This window comes from Setaria viridis, chromosome 1, assembly GCF_005286985.2.
Source record: "Setaria viridis chromosome 1, Setaria_viridis_v4.0, whole genome shotgun sequence".
NCBI classification, from domain to species: Eukaryota; Viridiplantae; Streptophyta; class Magnoliopsida; order Poales; family Poaceae; genus Setaria; species Setaria viridis.
The window spans coordinates 28,517,001-28,526,282 of NC_048263.2; the positions used below are offsets into that span (position 1 = coordinate 28,517,001).

The 9,282-nt window shown below is 46.5% G+C and overlaps 1 non-coding gene across 1 annotated transcript; it reads right to left on the minus strand.

Moving 5' to 3' along the window:
• Window positions 1-2,254: 2,254 nt before the first annotated feature.
• Window positions 2,255-2,336, minus strand: LOC117841803 (small nucleolar RNA snoR114). Its single transcript, XR_004637385.1, has one exon. It is a non-coding gene; the product is annotated as a small nucleolar RNA snoR114 (small nucleolar RNA).
• Between the last annotated feature and the right edge of the window lie 6,946 nt (window positions 2,337-9,282).

The following is a 9,282-nucleotide window of genomic DNA, read 5'->3' on the forward strand; positions in this document are numbered from 1 at the left end:
GGGATGATATGTAGTAATCTGTTGGGCAAAGTTGATGAATTATATGATATGAGAATTGAGTGTTGCTCTTCCTTGTGAAACTCGTAGAGTAACCTCCGGTGCTAGTTGATATCGTTGAGTAATCTTCGAGTTATCCTAGTTCAGAAACCCGTAGAGTAATCTTCGGTGCTAGCTAGTTGAACTTGTTGAGCGATCTCCGTATTCTAGTTTTATCCAATCCACCCACCATTACGCTTCTGTGTTTCCATCCCCTCATTTTGTTACTGGAGCTTGAATGTTCCTATCAATCTCCAATGGTAGTGCCCGTTGCCGCTGAATTATCAGTAGATTTTTCATGTAGCACTTGTCATTCTAGCTCATTTCATTGCTGAAGGTGAGTTATCTCACCTTTTCTTCTCCCTCTTGTCAAAATTAGATGATATTTTGGAGAGCTAATTTAACATGCAATTAGTTATTACCTTGTTGAAACATCAACTATATTAACTAGAGGTAGCATCACATTTGGTAAAAGAACTCTATAGATTTGATTTTACGAGCTCTGTCCGTCAACACAAAGCAAAGGTAGACGTGGACCATGGCTGTTTGATGAGTTGTAATTATCTAGCCTAAGCCTATGCCTCTTTTTTAATAGCACCTACTATACCGCAGGTGTCCTCATGTGTGCAGTTTTGTCAAGTGAAGCTTACTACCTCCATTCTTTTTAACAAGTGATACTTTAAACAACTAATTACTTGTCATAAACTTTATATCTGAAACCAGCCGGGGTATATCATTTAAACAATATTATTATTCTTAATTGATTAACAAAGGCCCTGTCCTACATTTTCTCTACAATAAAATATGCATTACTTGTGAGCTTATTCATTATGAAATATGATCATGCAATCGACGTTGCAGTGGGAGTTAAAATGAAATAGGATTATATCTTCCTAGTTCAAACTAAACTCAATTAAATCAGCGAGAAGTCTAGATCTTGTATGACTTGAGCAATTGTGTGAAAAAAAACTTTAACAAATAAGCGTTGGAGCTTGGAGGTAGTCAAAATGAAACAGGATTATATCTTTCTAATTCAAACTAAATTCAGTTAAATTGGCGAGAAGTCTAGACCTAGTATGACTCGAGCAGTTGTTTGAAAAAACTTTAACAAAGATGTGCTGGAGGTTGGAGGAACGTGTGTGTTTGTGGCACGCCGTCTTCCTCTGATGTTAATTGAACTGTGGAGTCAATTGGAGACTGCTAAGAAATGAAGAATGTTTACTGCGTCCCTCCCTATCGGCATAGGGCCCAATGTATGCACACCACCACCTCGAATCAAAATGGAATGTTTTTGCACACCACCACCTCGAATCAAAATGGAATGTTTTAAAACAAAACCAAGCTCAGAAGTTGCACGTTTCACCGAAGTTGATCAGAAGAATGTACTGGACCCACCAGCACTGGTGCGTTTCCTCACTGCTAGCTTGCTCTGATTTCTTCATGCAGGCACACACTACCGGTTATAAGTGGAGGTACAGCTAGCTGTCCGAGCGGTGTGGTATAATTAGTGTTAGCGTGGGTTGGGTTGTTTGTATCATTTGATTCATATATGAAATGCATTTAATTTATTATTCTACTAGTAGGAGTGAACCATACAGTACAAGTAAATTTATTGAACTCACCATACATTTATTGAACCCCACCATTCATTTATTGAACCTCACCATACATGTATGAGTGAACATACAGTACAAGCCACCATATACGTATAAGGGGGTGTTTGGATCCTAGAGCTAAAGTTTAGTTCGTGTCACATCGGATATTCGGATGCTAATTAGGAGGACTAAACATGAGCTAATTACTGTATTGTCAAATCATGGACTAATTAGGCTTAATAGATTCGTCTCGCGATTTAGCCGGTTTTGTAATTAGCCATTATTTAATACTCATTCGATGTGACAGGAGGTAAAGTTTACTCCGGGAATTCAAACACACTCTAAGCGAACCGGTACAAGCAAATTAAACATACGGTACAAGGATGATGTGATGTATGCAACAAACACCGCAGTGGATGAGACGCTGAGTTGCTTTTATGTCGGCAGGTTACGCACATGGGCCGAGCTCCGTGACCTTTACTGATGCGACTTGCCTTTTTTTTGGAAAAATAAGACCGGCCTTCCTTGAACCTCTGATGTTCAGAGATTTCTCAAATTCCAAGCCTTCCTTGAACCTCTGATGTTCAGAGATTTCTCAGAAATGGAATTTTAAAAACAAAACTAAGCTCAGAAGTTGCAAATTTCAACCGTAACATCAGGAGAACGTGCTGGACCCACCAGCACTCGTGCTTTTCCTCACCGCTTATCATTTCTTGTTCGTCTAGGCACACACTATCACCTATATGTGGAGGTAGAGCGTCCTGTCCGAGCAATGTGGTACAATTAGTGCCAGTGAATAGCTAGCTAGTGGCTGAGTGATGACGCGTCACCAGCTTGCGCGCATGGGCCGGCACCCGCAGAATGCTTGCGCTTCGCTTTGGGCTGTGTGATTCCGTGAACTGGGTTTCTGTTACGTCGGCCTAGAAACCAACCGAGCCCCCTTGCTGCATGCAGCTCACTCCTGTTCTGATTGTGATTTTTTAACCCTTTTTTAATCTAAAATATTAAAAAAACTGTGAAAAACTAACCCTTTTTTTTATCACGCTAAAGCTGTGGCACGACTAATAATAGAGCGGTCACGTCACAGCATGTGACGCTACTAGCCCTCCACGTCAGCGCGGCGCACGATGGGAGGGTGGCAGGGACGCTGAGCTAGCTAAGCTGAGTCGCACCACATGCTTCAGTTGCGCCGGGATGTGTGGCGCGACTCAGGCCATAATAGATTGGGCCCGCCGAGGTCTTTCTTTCTTCCTCCTCATTTCCTTCCTCCCCTTCCACCCGATCTGAGCTCTCTCCTCTCTCCCATGGTGCCGCTCCTCCCACTCCCCCTCTAGATCCGGTCCATTTCCTATCTGATTCAAGGGGAAAATAGGTGGGAATCGAATCCTTGAAGGTACCTTCTCAACTTGAACCAACTAGTTTTTCTCGATTTTGTGATTTTGTTAGGATTTGACGTGGTTAGGGTTTGGTAAGTTTTGAATTAGAATATGTGATTGAGGGCATCGTTAGGTGCCTTGTACGATGAATTGATCGATTGTAACGCCAGTCTATTTTGTAGTTCGCATTGCATGTTTGGATTTTCCACAATATTTCATGGTGTAGATGTTGTTGTTGTTAAATTTTAGCATGAATAAAATGGAATGTAGCATTGATGATGTATTCAAGTATAAAACATGGTTGATTGCTGTTCATGGAAATGAAGAAGTTATGAATGAAAGTGTTTATTCGGCGAGAACCGAGAAGTCTATATCTAAGTATGACTGGAGCAGTTGTATGAAAAAACTTCAACATGCTGGAGATTGGAGGGATGTGCGTGTTTGTGGCACGCCGTCTTCCTCTGATGTTCTAGCTTGTTAATTGAACTGCGAAGTCAATTTGAGACTGCTAAAAAATGAAGAATAATGTTTACTGCGTCACTCCCCTATCGGCTTAGGGCTCCAATGTATGCACACCACCACCTCGAATGAAAATGGAATGCTTCAAAACAAAACCAAGCTCAGAAGTTGCGCGTTTCATCCGAAGTAGATCAGAAGAATATACTGGACCCACCAGCACTAGCGGGTTTCCTCACTGCTTGCTGTGATTTCTTGTTCATGCAGGCACACGCTTCCGCTTATATGTGGAGGTACAGATAGCTGTCCGAGCGGTGTGGTACAATTAGTGTTAGCGTCAGTTGATGAGACGCTGAGTTGCTGTTATGTCGCCAGCTTACGCGCATGGGCCAGGCTCCGTGAACTGGGTTGCGGTTATGTCGGCCCAAATAACCAACAGAGTCTCACTTGCAGCTCACTCCAATTTACCTCTAAAAAGAATGCAGTTTTAGTTTTGTACTAAGATAAGCTATCTTAAGAGAATAGTGTTGATGTTTATAACATTAAATAGTTACATTATTAAAATATATTTCATAATAAATTTAATGGAAAGTCATGCTTTGCAAAGGGACTGTTAGGACTTCATGTCTTGTCAGCGTAATATTGCTTAGAGCAAAATATGTCACCCTTACTAGGGGGTGCAACCCGATACCGTGTCGAGATTATTACAGATTATTTATTCTCTGACTGCAATTCTAGCGGCGCGCTATTGCAAGCAAAAGAAACTCTATTATTGTCCAGGAATTCAGAGCTACCAAGCAGAGAGTTTTCTTTCACATGCAGCACCACGCCACCCTCGCCAATCTCCTCGCGCCACTTCCCAGACTGCCAAACAGATCAAGAACGTTTCCTCAAAATGGAATTTTCAAAACAAAACAAAGCTAGAATTTGCGCATCTGTCATCCGGATGATGATTTGAAAGGAGATTGTTGGACCCACCAACACTGGTGCGCTTCCTCACTGCTTATTATTCGTTGTTCGTCGAGGCGCCCACTATGGGCTATAACTGGAGGTAGAGCGTCCTGTCCGAGCGATGTGGTACAATTGAATTAGTGCCAGTGAATAGTGCTAATGGCTGAGTAATGACGCGTCACCAGCTTTCGCGCATGGGCCGGGCTCCCGCAGGAATGCTTGCGCTTCGCTTTGGCCTTGTTGTGGTTTCCGTGAACTGGTGGGTTGCTGTTACCTCGGCCTAGAAACCAACCAAGCCCCCTTGCAGCTCACTTTAGGTCTGATAAATATGAATTTTTTTATTTATATATTTTTTTTTCGATTTTGCATGTATATATAGTCGGCTGAAAAAATGGCAAATCTAGGCTATTGCTGCCGGTGGGGCCAGCGATAAGGCCGCACCACCGCCTCAGCCGGCGGTAAGGCGCCGACCCCGCCGGCGCATGTCATTACCGCTGGCTCGGCCGGCGATAAGTCCCTACCGCTGGCTAGGCCGACGGTAAGGACCTGGTCTCCTGCACCGCTGCAGTACAACCAGCGCGCGGGCGGGAAGGGGGATTACCGCCGCCTGGGCCGGCGGGGGTTCCCCCTATAAAACCCCCCCGCAGCCAGGCCTCAAGCCTCTCAACTCTCCTGATTCAGACCTGTTGTTTTTGAGAGGAGAACCAAAGAGGGAGAGAAGGAAGGGAAGGAAGAAAGAAAGAGAGCAAAGAAGGGGAAGAAGCCTCCTAGTCATCAGGTAAGTTTTTCAATGTCGTAGTATAGTAGATCTAAAAATATCTTGTGCTTTTAGATGCTAAAAATCTAGCTTAGTTTGTACAGTACGGTATTTAGTTCGTAGTTTACTATTTAGATCTATAGATATGTTGTGTGCTTTTAGATGTTAAAAATGTAGCTTAGTTGGTATAGTAGATTCAGTTTTCAGTTCATAGTTTAGTATTTAGATCTAGAAGTATTTAGTAGTATAGTTTCATGAAATTTTAATATTTTTATTATACAACCGTAGGATGCCAAGGCGTAAATTTTAATATTATTATACAACCGTAGGATGCCAAGGCGTGGAAAAGCTGGAAAACCAAGGTAATCTCAGTGCACGTTACTAAGTTAACTGGTAGTTGTATGATTTAATCTTAGTTGCTTCCGGTTCTTACAACAAAAATGGTAAAGGTGGAGTGGTGTTCCGTTGACCGAAAATGCCTTCGACCCTTTGCCTCTGCCTAGTGGTGTTCCAGTACCCATGTGCTTTTGCGGCGATCCTTGCAAGGTAGCCAAGTCCGATGAAGAGGACACGTATAGACAGAGGTATTGGTTGTGTTCCAATTTTACGTTTGAGCCTACACTTCGTCAGCGTCGCATTAACAAGATGGTGAGGAATTGATGTTGTGCAATAATTATTTTGTGTCATATGACATCTTGCATGATTTTTTTGTTTTGTAATAATTACATTTGTTGCAGACCCCTCCACCGCTCTGTGATTTTGAGTAGTGGATTGACACTGAGATCAAGCTTGAGGACAAGGAGGAGATGCAGTACATGTTGCGTTGGGCAGCAAAGAACAAGGAGAGGATGGAGAAGAGGCTCAAAAGAGAAGGCTGCAGAGAAAGAGCACAAGGAAGAGGAGGAAAGGAGGTGTCTTGCTGCAAAGAGGGAGGAGAGGGAGAGGAAGCTTGAGCTTGCACGCCGAGCGAAAGCAGCGATGGAGGAGAACCTTGATGCCCTGAGGAAGGGAAAGTGGTCTCGTTGTACTCCGTAGGCTCTGTTATTGGCTAGTACTCCGTTGTGTGCGGTTGGACCTTTCGTTGTGTGTCCATGGTTTATTCATGGATAATATTGTGTACTATTGGACCTTTCATTGTGTTGTGCGTAGGTCATGTACTCCGTTATTTGCTGCATGATTTTCATTCATAGTGATCGATTATTTTAATTGTGTGCTTTTAATTCTTAATTAGGAAATGTTTAGACTTGTATAGTGAACACACGCGAACAATGAAAAGCATTTAACTTCTTATCTAGATAGAGCAGTCCTCGCACATAAAGATAATCGTACACATTAAATCCTACAAATGATAAAAAATAACAAGTTGTCCTACGCACTAAATGCGTCCTCGCTTGAAACGAGGTTCGCCGGCACCACGACCACGCCACGCTGCCCGTTGCGCTGCTCTGGTCTGCTGCCGGTCGTACGTCCAGGGCTCCGGCAAGTGAACGTCGCGAATCGGACGTCCTCCCGCTCCCTCCGCAGGAGGAGTCGCGAGGTACTGGGTCGCGCCCTGTGTAGGACCCTGTAGTGTCCCGAGGTACTGGGTCGCATCCTATGTAAGACCCAGGGCGTCTGCTAGCTGGGAGGGACCGAGTAGATCGGGGTCCACTCTGAAAAGGCCATCGAGCCAAGCCTCACCGCTGGACCTCGCTGCCTCGTCGTGCGAGTCCTCCGAAAGCCATTCCTGGTCTGCGTAGCCTGTTATAATCACAAAGAAAACGGTTTTGTTAGTTTCGTTGCGTTCTTAAAATGGAGTATAAAAAATGTATGCATCACGCACCTGTTGGTCGTATCTCCGGTGCAGCTGAAGAAGGACAAGAGGACCATGTGGATTGCATCTGCGGAACGGCGGACGGACCTACTGTGGCGTGCTAAGACGGTGGTGGTGGTGGTGATGGTATGACGTAGGATGTCCCAGGTGCTGGCGGATGAACGGGCGGGTGAGAGGATGTACTAGCCTGCTGAGTAGGAGCTGGAGTGGACGCACGGGGGTACGGAGGTCGTGGTTGAAGGAAGACATCCCCGTGCCCGCCACGGCAGCTGATGACACTGATGAACCACCTGCAGGCGGCTCTAGCCCTCGTAAGAAGCGAACGTTGCTGAACGAAATTCATCACGTGGAAGTTATCGATGCCGTACGTCAGCGGCCTGTCTAAATCCCCAATAATGTCGATTTGTTGGGGAGCGAAAAATTTGAAGTTAGTCACACCAAATGATGCAAGTTTAGTAACAACAAAAATTACAGTAGCTTACCGCGCGGTCGTAATTGACGTCTCTCGCACGAGGGTACGTCTGCGTGACTGGAACAGTCTCCGTCGGTGCCTCGGTCGGAACGTGCTGGACCCGCGTCCTGGTCCTCGGTAAGAACCAATGGAGGTACGCTGCGAAAGCGTCGGCGTCGTGTGGCCGGGCCTCCTGGACCACCTCGTCTAGTGCGGTCACCCACAGGGTGACCCAGTGAACCATCCTCGGAGCCCATAGGACTCCAGGCCCACCACCACCACCACCCTAACAGCTAGCCCTAATGGAACCGTTGTTACATGAGTTACATAAATGAAAAATTCTTAATGCAAGGAGAATGAAAATGTTGGATTGTACCTGTGAACGGAAGTCAGAACGACTGACGTTGCCGGAAGCGGGGAGTGCTGGTACAGCCCGAACTGCCTCATCACACGGTGAACTGCGTAGTTCTCTACGTGGATGTCGTAGACTACTGGCCTCCTCGTCCTCCAGTACGCCATGTCCCGATAGCATAGCGAACACAGGCCATGCGGGGCACGAGCCTCCACCTCCTCGAAGCTGTAGGGTCTCCACCTCACGTCGGTGTCGACCAGAGCATTGAACATACCGACGAAGTCCGGGTACGACTTCTTTGTCTGCACCCCCGTCCAAATCACCTGCAACAAATATAATCACAATTTCTCAGTTAGGACCTCGAAAATTCCAAAGTGTAATATGAATCGAAAAATAGTAGTACAATAATCGTACCCTCCTCAGGCACCACAACGACCCCATCGTTGGCTTGTCGATGTTGTCCTCGTCGAAACCCCCAGGGTAGGGGGACATGTCCACACGAGGTCGCCCTATCGGGAACCACTCGTAGGCCCATAGCTGAAGCAGCAGCGGGCAGCCAAGGAAGATTGGCTCCATCGAAGTCACCTTCACGCAGCCCGTGCAAAGACCCCTGTACGTGGCCGCCAGCACAGCTGAACCCCAGCTGTACTGTGGAACCTCGACAAGCGGGGCCTCTGTAATGGCCCTCGCGTAAGGAAGAAGGTGTTTAGGCACCGAGTTCCCCTGCGACGTGCAGAAGACGGTTCAGACGAAGAGACACAGTAGGTACACCTCCAAGTGACACGCTACTGTGGCGTCGTCTGCGTCCTCTCTCATATACTCGACCTGCAAAACAATTTCGGACTTGTGTCAACAATAAGAAAAATGGACGAAAATTATTTGTACTTGCTGCTAATTAAATACTCAAACTGAATTGCTAGAGCCAAGCCTTCGTCGGGCCGTGGGAGCTGCTGAAAGTGTTGTACTGCGGGGCACCGTCTACGCGGGGAACGTCCGCGAACTGACCCAGCAGCTCGTCGCGCCAGGCAGGGGGGACGTCCATCGTGGCTACGGCGGCCCCTGCATAGGGAAGGTCCAGTAGCAGCGAGACATCCTCTAGTGTGGGGGTCAACTCACCGACCAGGAGGTGGAAGGTGTGCGTCTCCGGCCGCCACCGGTCCAGCAAAGCTGCTAGCAGGGACATGTCGAACTGGAACCGTGTGGGTCTCTCGCGGCCACATCGCGCTGAACAGTCGACCATGTCACCCTCCACAAGCCTAGCCACAGGGAGAAGGCCCGCTGCACTCAACCTGTACCACGGAAAAAATTAATTAGTTTACACAAATTAATCGTTGAACTTAACACACAAGTTTACTAATTATTTGTACCTCGGGATCCAACGTCGGTCGATCGGCATGGTCGCAAGCGGGATACAAGCCCGAAAAGTGCCTAGGGTGGTACCAACTACGGCTGAGTGGAATGACCTATGCTGGCCGTCCAAGGTAGGGTCGAGCAA